At 38.0% G+C, this 11,973-nt stretch overlaps 1 pseudogene; it reads right to left on the bottom strand.

Annotated features, from left to right (window-relative positions):
• Positions 1 to 2,095: 2,095 nt before the first annotated feature.
• Positions 2,096 to 11,227, bottom strand: LOC131146192 (uncharacterized ATP-dependent helicase C29A10.10c-like; annotated as a pseudogene).
• Positions 11,228 to 11,973: the final 746 nt, after the last annotated feature.

Here is an 11,973-nt window from a genome sequence, read left to right as displayed (position 1 = left end):
AGAATGAGGATATAACCTTTTATTCAGTTTTTGGCCTTTTGGCAGTTGTAGGAAATGATGTAGGTCAAGAAATATTGATATTCTGTTCTGAAAAATGTGGTTTTCAGGGTGTGGAATAGGAAGCTCTGCGGGTATAGGACCAGTATACGATAGGGGCTTTTCGATAGTTAGGTAAGGGAAACATGTTATGCTAGGAAAACCTAGTATGATTTCAGTATGAAGTTTATGTTTTTACCAAATTATTATTAAGAGCAGAAATTTATGCAATTTATTATTGAGATTAAAGTGTTTTAAAATATTATGTGGCATAAGAGTATGAATACATTATAAAAATATGTTTATATAGTGTTTTTAGGAATATATTTTACAAAATATACAGACAGTGAAATGTGTTTACAGTATTTTTTAGAATACCATGATATTATAGTTTTACAGCACCATAACAAGTAGATTTACAGTTATCTCAGAAAAATATAATTGATATAGTTACAGATTATTACAGTGTTATGGTTTATACAGTCATTACAGATTCATGGTAAAACAGTTAGTTGTATATAGAAATGTATTATATAGTATTAGACTCTAATGGATCAGACAGTATGGCACGATACCGTAGCTACAGATATACAAATATTCAGTTCAGAGTGCAACCACTTAACTCCGATAGTAAGTGGTATGAGATTGATCATGCCCAGACGTGGACTGGCTCCCCATCAGATATGGGTTGAGGAAGGCCGATCTGACCGAGGAGTAGAGTAGTTTACCCTAGTCGGCCAGTCAGGATAGATCTAGCCTTCAGGCTGCACAACCCTGTCATAAAGGGTTAAATCATGACATACATTCATCTAGAGAAATATTCTCAAATATTATAGTATTATCAAATTTTCCGAAATAGTAGTATTATTATGAAAAGTAATTACATACAGATTAACATGTTAAATTATGTAGTTAAAGGCTTTATAATATGTTATGTAGTATCAGTATTTTTAATTTTAGTTATTTGTACTACTCTTAACTCAGATTAATTTTTACAAATCCACATCTCAGTAGCCACACACTAGTGATAACATGTTTCGTCTTACTGAGCTTTGACTCATTCCAGTGTTGAATTATTTTTCAGATGAGCCAGTTGGGCGAGCAGAGCAGGCTCGCAGATAGAGGAGCTGTTAGTCTGCCCATTTCGAAGGTGAGCGTTTTGGGGTTCAATTTTGTTACCCCTGGTATTAGTAAGAGTAGTTCTTGAGAGTACAGTATAATATGTAATATTTGTGAAATATTTAGACACTCTGATATTGTATAATTATGTATGATTATGTTTATTTGATTTCCGCTTCTCGTTGCTTTGGTTGATGGTTGGAAAAAAAAAAAAACCCAATTAAATAGCAGGTCGTTACATTGACAGTATGACATGGTATAACTTGTTGCATGTCTCGCGTTCCACAACTCCAATAGTTATGATGATATCTCTTATATTTGAATTAGGGGTCATGTTTATGCACATATAACTTTCTTTTTATACTAATTAGATTACTCAATTATGTATTTAAGAAAAAACGGGAAATGAAACAAAATATATTTGACCAATAAGCGAATAAAAATTTTATTTTACAAGTCATTAACCTAAGGAAACAAAATATACTTCATAAATAAGCCAACAAAAAAAAAATTTAATCACATGTAAAGAAATTTCCATTCTTAATCATATTTACTTTGGAGAAAAAAATAGGGTAAAAAAGATTAATTTTCATCTTATTTTATTTTTTCTCTCAAAAAATCTTTTATCTGGATATATATTTATATAAATTTCACACCTTTTCATCTTCATGTGACGCTATATATTTTTTTTAATTCACTAATAGGAACTTTCGAGATTCAATCTCTTTTGGTTCTTATCAAATATCCAAACAAAAACTCTGTGCTAACAGTTATAGTGAGTTTTTGGAGAAATGTTTCCACTTGTCATCTAATTCAATGGTCACGTTGAGATGACCTAATTTCAAATTATAGGACAGGTGAGGTTTGGATTGCAGCGAGCTAGGGAGAAATTTTCTTGTTTCACCATTTGTTATGGTTCTTGGGAACACAAGATTAATGGTGCTAGTCATAAATTGTGTATTCTCACATTATTTAGATAGAGTTATAATACAAATGCCAGCAACACTTCTAACAGACCCACATTCTCTTCATACAAAACACATGAGAATCAAGGCATCCAGCGCTCCAAGAAGTCCGAGAATTCTTTGGAATAACCCGAGCCAAACCTCTCCTGGAAAGATCTTTTACAAATTATGAATGAGACCTTCACATACAAAAAATTTTTTTAGCTCTAAACAAGTAACAAATTTCAGTTTATGCCACATCAAAACTAATAAATAAAAGGGCTGAGAATGGATGGAGACGTCGCTAGTCAGCAGCAGTACATTGTGTGAGAAGAGAGTTACAAAGTCAAGTGAGAAGACCAATTCAGAAGAAGCTTTTCCATAGATGAGATGGAGATATGTGCGCCCAAGTTCTTGTCATGGACTTCCAGGGCATGTGGCCCATCCAATAAAATGGCATCGTTTAAACAGTGAGAAGCGCACAAATTTACTTGGTGCGGTCCTGCAGGCAAACATTAACCCTGGGTCACCTAAGCCTTTCCTTTCATCATGCAGGCAGTGGTGACTCGCATGGTTCATCGGACAGAAAGAGAGGTGATCAATTTGCACACTAGATTTCCCACAGCCAAATGCTCCCAGCTTCTTCAGGGAAATTACAGGAAGGAATCAGCTCCAAAAAAGCAGCAAGTCACATTCCATATGCACAAGCCTACTGCTGTCTCTTCAAAACTCCCCCCCCCGGGGGGGGGGGGCACGCACCTCATGTTTTCAGCTGCGTGCAAATTATTCAGCAGGAATTCATTTCCAAATCGAGACTACTTTCTGCCCTGCAGATCAGATAGGGCGAGGAACGAACGCTCTCCCAACATGCAGAGAATTTGCAGACTGGCAAGTCAACATATAAAAATCTCTCTTCCAGACAACCCCAGCAGCAGAAAATGTATCTTTCTGAAAAAAACAGTTGCCAGGCATAAGAAGATTTTCATTGCTGAGATTGATCTAAATCAATCCAAGGAATTCTCCATTGATTGCTTAAAGGGTCAATAATTCCTGTTCTTAGAAACTAATAGTGGTGCACTTGACCTCTCATCATCTTCTGATGGTGTTCCTGACCTGGATTCCACCTGCATGTCCAATGATCTATGCCTTGGTCCAGCTGATCTCAGACCCCTTATGTTGGACATCTTACCAGCTAATGCAGGAGCGTAAGTAGGTCCTTTTGGTACCAAAAAATCCTTTGGGAGAGAGTCCATGGCTGTATAACAATTCCTAGCTTTGGCATCAGTAATCAAGGCAGCCCAGTCATCAGATTGCATCAGAGCATTAGCATTCCCCATAACCTGTTGAAACACAACATTATAAGCTCACGGTGAAGCATATGGCATGGGAGTGAATGCATTTATGCTGTTTGGGATTAATTAATCAAGTACCGTAGAATAGGTATGTGCATGCACATGTGCAATAACATGAGATGAGAATAGAGAGACAGAAATCCATACCCAAAGAGCTCTTCTTGCACGAGTAAGAGCAACATTCATTCGGCGGATATCAGCCACAAATCCCACCCAATGATTTGAAGCACGGACACAAGACATGATAATGACATCACGTTCTTGGCCTTGGAAAGCATCTACAGTATTAATATACAAGTCTTTCCCTTCTTCTGAATTTAAGACATTCCCAAACTCACGTTGGAGGCATTTCAATTGCAACTTGTATGGTGTAATTATGCCAACAGAGATTTTCCCCACACCCAAAGATCTCAGGGTTTTCTGAAGATGCTCAAACAAGCGGAGACAGAACTGTGCCTCATGTATGTTCTGATAAGAGACAGAACCACCTTTGTGGGACTCCCGCCCATGTGTAATATCATAGAATAAATAAGGTCTAAGTAATGGATCCTTGTAGTATATCTCATCAGGCAAACTAGCAACACTTTCATTATCCGTAAGGCGTCCTTGGTAGAAGTATCTGGAAGGGAAATCACGGATTTGAGGATGCATCCTATACTGCACGGATAATAACATTGTTGGGCAGCCTGCTTGCTGAAATCTTTCAAAGAGGCTTCTGCTGTATAACAAAGTTCCAGCTGCCTTGCTGATAACTATAGCAGGGAGCTGCTGGGGATCACCAACAAGAACACACCGTGCTGCACCAAGAGCAAGGGGAGGAAGAACAGCTACTTCACTAGCTTGTGCTGCCTCATCAATAACCACCATATCAAAACCATGAGTGAGACGGGAGAACAACTTGCGTCCGCTACTTGAGACGGTAGTAAAAACAATTTCAGCCTCATTGGCGAAACTTGCTTCAAGATTAGCACGGGCTTCTTCGAAATTAAAGCTGCTGCCAGCACGGAATCTGCCCTCCAAAATAAGAAGACGGGACATTTCAACCAGAATTTTGTCCCTGCCCTCAACCACTGCCGCAAGGTTCTGCAGCAATGTGTCTCGATTCTGGTCTCGAGCCATAAGAACATCAGGATCAACACCAACAGATCCTTGGGAATGACCCACAGCAGCTGTCATATTCAGTTCTCTTTGAAGACTAGCTATCTGTTGGGACAACTGAGCTTCGCGGTGTCTTAACTGGTGCATCCAACCAAATATTTCATCATGACTCTTGGATAAAAGTTGTTCAGTTCTCCGCTCCACAGAAACTGCCTGTGCAGCACGTGTTTGTGAATCAACCCCAACTCGGGCCACATCAGGCCGATACACTTTCATCTCACCATCAATGAATCCACGATCAAGAACACGTTCTAGCAGCTCATCAGTTGCAGCATTAGAAGGAGCACAAACAAGCATTCTAGGTTTTGGGCAGAGTTTTGGAAAAGTACGGAAGAGATTCTGATCCATGCTCCGAAGAACGTCATCAATCGAACCCAAGGCAGCATTGTCAGGATTGCTCTCATTAGTTTGCTTATAGCTTTCAGGAGCTAACTTCTTAAGCAAAGCAGTATAGTAGTGCTGATACTGAACCAGATGGATCACGTTAAGCATTCCCCATACTGTGTGTGTTTTACCTGTTCCTGGAGGCCCTTGAACTAGAGTAAAGGGCCATGGATCCTGCCTCCTTGTCATCCCACTACCTGTACCAGCAGCTGTATGCATTGCAGACCATTGAATTGCTGCTAGCTGAGGTCCATTGAAAGTCCTATGTAAATAATCAACAAAGTTTGGTGTGAAGCACTCAGGCATTGCAGGGGGCTGCTCTTCATATTTTGGAAAATGTTCTGGACTTGGCTGAAGAATTGCGGTTTGCATCTATCAAAAGCAAATATCTGTTAATTCCTCATTCATACAACCATTATGTGCATTAATACAAAGCCTCTCTCTCATTTGAAACTAGATTCAAGTTGACACCTGTAAATTGAGACGGCGAAATGCATGTAAGGCAACATATTCTCGTTGGGTAGTGGCAAAAGCCCCAAGCACAGTCAGGTACTAGACACCTTTGGGTTGAAGTTTATGTAAAATATGATTGTCTACCTTGCTGCAATGGGAGGGAAACACTACCTAATCAACACATTTAACATACGACAATTTGATAGAAGAACAGAAGTTTTACAATGTTATGAAAGTCAATAAGCAGCCAACATCAGGATTCAAAGTCTTGAAGAAACCTGTTAGGATCACATGAGTCCCCAACATAAAAGTGAATAATAGCCCCTTGAGGATCACGAGTATTAATAGGTATGTGCCGTCTAACAGTACCAGCCACACGTCCATTAGTCCCTAGCTCCTCGCCATTTTCTACCACTGTGGTGTTGGTCCTCCTTGTTCTGACTGCTCAATACAATAAGAGTATTAAGAATTTGTGAATCCAAAATTCAATTTTAGTATGTACAACATGATCTGGACAAGGCAAAATTCATTCTTATTTCAAACCTGATCCAGGCCTGGTGGATGAAAGAATTGCTACATCACCCTCCTTAAAAGTCCACTTGCAATCATTTACTGGAGCAACAATGACATCGTACCATCCTATTCCCACAAAACATTTTATATATATGTATATTGGAGTCAGTAGGCTTTTATAAACCAAAAGGTAAAAAAAATAAAATAGTAACGTAACAAGGATTTTGCAACAAAGCAAAGATCATAATCATACTAGTCATATGACCATATTCCAAAAACTTAGCTCCACCATACACCAGCATAGCTAAGAACTTCCAGCAAACAATAAAGCAACAAAGAATGCAAAGAGAACAGTTAAGAACATATATCCCAATCTCCAACAGTCAAAACTATATTCACTGATGCTGTGTTTGGGAGCATGGATTTTGGACCTTTGAATTGGATTTGGGTGGATTTGCACAAATTTTAGTACAATTTTATATTATATTTTATCCAAATCCAATACAACTCCAAATCCAAGACCAATCCAAACATAGGGTGAGTTTTGTTTTTAAGTTTGGTCACATATCTTAAACAGGATATATGGCCAGGATCCAACAGCCACTACAATTTGTTCTTCATTAGAAATAACACCTAGTCATTGGCAAGGCCACACTGTTGTTCACAGATACAACTTTTTCAAGATCAACTTATAAATAAACCTTAAATAAATGAAATATTCGATTACTACCTCGTTCTCGCCTTTCAATGTTTTTTACATGAACCATTACATGTAGATCTCTTGAAACCATCTCTGTCAACTCCTCCCAAGTGTTGTAAAGTTGAGCCCGACATTCCTCAAAAAGCAAAGGCTCAAAAACTCTGACATACTCTTCCACAGATTCAAACTGACCAGGAACACACTGGAGCTCAGTCCCCTCTGATAGACAGAAATCTATCCATTACAAACAGATAATGGGGCTAAACACAAAATAAGCTCATTAAAGGCGAAAGAACAGGCAAAACAGTAATAGTAAAAGTAAAGAAGCAACAAAACCTCAGAATTAAAATCATAGCACTAGCTAGTGATTTGGAATGGTAAGGGTTTACCAAGAATGAGAAATAAGGGAGCGAGAGACAAAGAAGAGAAGGAAAAAGAAGAAAAGCAAGAGCAATGCACATAGAGAGAGAGAGAGAGAGAGAGAGAGAAGAAAAAACACAGTTTCTGAATTCCAACTAACAACTGTCTCAAACATATAACTACCAAGTATTAATACCTTCCAGCTACAATAAAAATAAAATTCTAAAACACATAACCACAAATTAACCCTAACATAGCAGAAAATCATACGAAGTCAAATCCGTTCATGTTTTTCTAAACATACGCCTAAAATAGGTATGCTGGATAGACGATCTAAATGATGAAGGAAGTCCCCATTAACAGTCTATAGAGCAAGTCAACATAAATTCATACCTGGGTGAAGCCAAAACTTTTCATTGGTCACCTCCCGCAGAAGCCGCTCCACAGATGTATCTTGACACTGGGAGTTAATGGCAGCTTGCTTCTTTGGAGGTGGTTGTTTCTTTTTTCCCAGTTTGGGATCCATGGAGCTTTGACTGATTAGAGCAGGGTTCCTTGTGGACACCTGCAAATTCTTCGACTGCCTTGAATCTGAGAGCTGCTTCAATGAACTCTGTCTTGCAATAGGCGGTGAGTGTACCTCTGCATGGAGATCGCTAGTGCTATTCATTCTTCTAGCCCTAGCTAGAAGTCCTGAACTCAGTTCACCATTACATTCAGCTTTAGATTCACCAGTTTCGACATGAGGACCTAGATCATTGAATGACAAATCAACTTGTTTATCCTTAATCGTGAGCTGACTCTGCTTTTCTCCAGCACATTCAGCAGGTGGAGGAATGGTATGGACTTCTTTCACATTTCGAGAGGTAATAGGCAACAGGAAATTCTGCCTTCTTGGGGCAGACATTTTAATAGGACCAGCTTGCTTAACATCTTCCAAATTAAGAAACATCGTCTGTCTGCTACGTTTCTTTCCAAGCATTGCTTCTTTCTGTTGATCAAGCTTCTGCCTCTTCACAGGAGTATTGGCACATTTCAGTGCATAGCTTGCTTCAATTCCTTTAATTTCTCTTTGTTTTGGAACCAACCCAGGTTCAACCTTACTGGGGCTGGATGTGCCACTTTTAGCACTGGCTTCCAAATTCTGGGTACAATTGGTTTTCTTACTTAGTGGATCAGTTACATCAGTATCTAATCCTAAAGAACTATGACTACTGTTGTCACCCTTGTTACTTTTGGAAATATTGACATCGCAATGAATATTCCCTGTAGAAATGCTGATTGCAAGATGATCAATCACCTCAGCTGTCCCTTGCTCTTGTGGAACTTTATCACAATCAGCAGAAGTATTTTCGTTAATACTAGTCTTATATGCATCAGCAACGCCATCAGCATCAGACCATTTTCCTTCTTCTCTTTCAACAGCTCCGGCATTTGCAGAAACCAAATCTAATGGTTGTTCAATTTTAATTTCCTCACCATCACCTGATCTAGATGCTGGGGCATCCTTGGAATTGTTATCCCCTTTTCCCTTCTCCTCAATCCACTCTTCCAAGCCATTAGTACTTTTGGGCCTCACAAAAGGCTGAAAACCTGAAACAAGAGATGCATGGGAAAAAGCATTGTTGTTTTGTACTTTATGAGGCTGTACTGGTGCTGCAAACAAGCCAGAAATGTGCAAATTTGAAGTAGGCAGTGCCTTCTGAGGCTGGAAATTGAGGTCAGAATCACCCTCCTCCTCTTCCTCGACAGGAAGTTCATTAAGATCAAAAAATAGTCTTCCACGAGATCCCATCACACATTAAATGTATGCAAACAAAACTATATATCCAAACCTGATACAACTGATTCTCTGTGGGATTTCTTCTGAGCAAAAAATTGGTACAACACGCCACCAGTGGAAGCCAGTCATAAAGAATCCTCAGGTCTACTAAATACTCATATAACTTCAGTAAGCATGACCCTTTCTGCAAGTCAAGTTCAGTGAAGCAATGTAAAAACCTAGAGGGAACGTAAGTGCAACAAAAAAATTTAGTAAGGTAAACAAATATTTAAAACCATCAAGATAAAATAATAAAACAAGCAAATGACTGTAGTACTTATTTCACAGAATTAACAACTAGCTAAGACTGCCAAGTTTCAAGCTGCAGCAGCCACTGCCACTGTAAAAACAAGTTAAAAGAAAATGTATAAAAGCCCCAACTCATTAATCTTCTAGAAAAGTGAAGATATAGTATCAGTGATTTTTAAATAAACTTCAAAAACTATTTCCCTTGAATAGGAAAGGAAAGCAAAGCATTTGGAACAAGTTTTACAAACAACATCCAAGCTATCCCTTCAACAACATATAATTCTAAATGCCAAAAGTATGAAAATTGAAGTTAAGAACAAAATGATGCCAAACAAAAAAGAAAGAAAGTAGATAATGATGCTAAAGGCAAGAGATACGTAACTCATGCGTAATTATTAACTCATAGCACTTAGATAGTAAGAGAAATTGCTCCAAGACATGCTTTACCTCTCATATAGCTCCATGGTGCATAATCAAACAACACTTCAATTTCTCATCATAACCAACATGAAATGGCTCCTTCTCACATAATTTCTTATTGAATGCTTGTACAACTAAAATTACAATAGAACGTATATCATCAATTAAAGAGAGTACTTCTTTCTCTCTCTTTTTTGCTTTTTTTTTTTTTGTGGCAGTCAGGCGATTATGTATATAGCCTTATTATCACAAAGTATGCATATAGCCATGGCATAATAGAAGATCATAAATAAAGTACCTCTATATATCTATAGACAAGATTCAACATCCAATGCAATGAATATACATCCACATATATTGCAAGAATTACTGATATCATAAGAACAGCTGATACAAATACTTTAGAAATCACGAAGCAGCCCTAGTTGATGACTTGGCAGAACAACCTTACCCAAAAACATCAAGATCCAAATGCAAGTCATTGTAAAGATATAATGACATGAAAGCATACACATCTTATCCACCCTGACATAGAACCAGCCATTGATGCATCAATCAATCCACATCTAACCACAAAATTTATAGCATCCCTAAGTAAACTAGAAAGCAGCACACGACAAATCATCATAAACAAATATCAAATCCCCCCATCAAACTAGTTAAATCAAGACCCTCATAAGCTGACCCAGTATTCCTTTAAGGGTTTTGAGAACCAGACAGTAAACGTCAATCATTTTTTTTTACCAGTTTAAACCCTCATAACAAGAGCAACTCAACTAATGCGGGCGTAAAAACAGATATCTAATCCCTATTAGTCATTATACACGCAAAATGCAGGAGAAAAAACCATAGTTTTGAAATTACAGCACGACAAAAGCTAACAAAATAAAACACGATGATTGAAGTGCAAAATATACTGACCTCGCCGAATTTTATCAAATGACAGGGAGCTCTCCTGAGTCCTGACATTTCAAAAAGTCCCAGCCTTCCTCATCGTTTGCCACCCTTTGACTTAGCTAAGCATTCTTTTCCCCAGTAATCAATCGACCAGCGAAGTCTGATGGGTCGAAAGTTTGGAGCTTGAATTCTAGGGTTTGCATCTGCTATCGCCGACAGATTAGAATACACAAACAGACTTGGGAGTTGGGAAATAATTCAAGTCGGCCAAAGCAGCAAAATAGGATCGGAAGAGCAACGCCGAGAGAAATGAATTAAGAGAAAGATGTTGATTATCGGTGAAAGGCTTTTTGACCTTCAGGAAGTGGGTCTGTCTCCTTTCCTTTATCCGGGGCACACAGAGAGCAATACCCTCGCACTATTCTTCTATACTCGAATGAACCACCATCTTTTTTATTCAATTCTTCTTTCGTTTTATTCTTTGAAACAACCATAATCAGATACATCGCCATCACACGATTCACACGGATCTGTTCTGTGATGTTCTGCCACAGCCAGTAAAAGGGTTTGCTTTTGGGTTCTGTATATTTCAGATTGTTAAAGGAATCATGAAAACTAATCTTTGGGACGAGAGTTCTCAAACTGAGTAATTGTGTTCTTAAAATTAATAGTTAGTTGAAGGATCGGTTTGCATGCATAGGATTTCATGCGTCGCGGATTCAGATGCAGATGCTGGAGAAGTTCATCTAAAGTGATTTGACGGTAATTGAAGAATGGTCCCTGGATTTGGTAGGCCGCGAAGAAGGAACAGGAGGACGAAGAACACGAAGAGGCAGAGCGGGGCGTCATCATTAAATAGAGCCGCTTTGGCCTCCAAATATTAATTTTTTTAAAAAAATTTTAAACTTTTTATTTGAAAATAAAAATAATAATTCTTAGAAAAAGGGTTTGATTGGACCAGGAGTCCGAGGATGTGACATCCTCCAGTTAGGATAAGTTGCACGGCAAATATTATCGGGTTAATAGATTGAATTTAAGCGGGTCATAAACGGGTTGAAATTAAATGGATTCAGATTTAGATTAACAAATGGGTAACTACTATATAAATCCAAACTCATCCATTTAATAAATGAATCATTCATTTAAAATATATAATTTATTTATTTTAAAAATTTTGAAACATTTCACATAAAATGATATTTTTTAAACAGGTCACCAGGCGGGTGACCCGGCCCGAACCCGCTTAACGCATTTAACAAACGGATCGGATTCAAGTTGACTCGTTTATAAACTAGTCAACTTGCATTAAACCCTAAATTTGGTTTAAATGGATGGATCATGGGCTACCCATTGGGTTTCGACCTGTTTTGTCACCCCTACTTATCTGCATTAAAAATTATAAACGAACATCATCTTAATCATCACTATATTTTTCATACTCTTCCTAAAATTTAAACTTGTTTTAACGACAATTTCGAACTATTGAAATAAATATATGTTATTCCATTGTTGATTTGATTTGAAAATTTTAAACAAAATTTTGTGTTAAAAGTATTGTGCATTGTA

Source organism: Malania oleifera, chromosome 13, assembly GCF_029873635.1.
Source record: "Malania oleifera isolate guangnan ecotype guangnan chromosome 13, ASM2987363v1, whole genome shotgun sequence".
In the NCBI taxonomy this organism is placed as follows: domain Eukaryota; kingdom Viridiplantae; phylum Streptophyta; class Magnoliopsida; order Santalales; family Ximeniaceae; genus Malania; species Malania oleifera.
The sequence above is the reverse complement of the archived record's forward strand: the minus strand, read 5'-3'. Positions and strand labels throughout refer to the sequence as shown.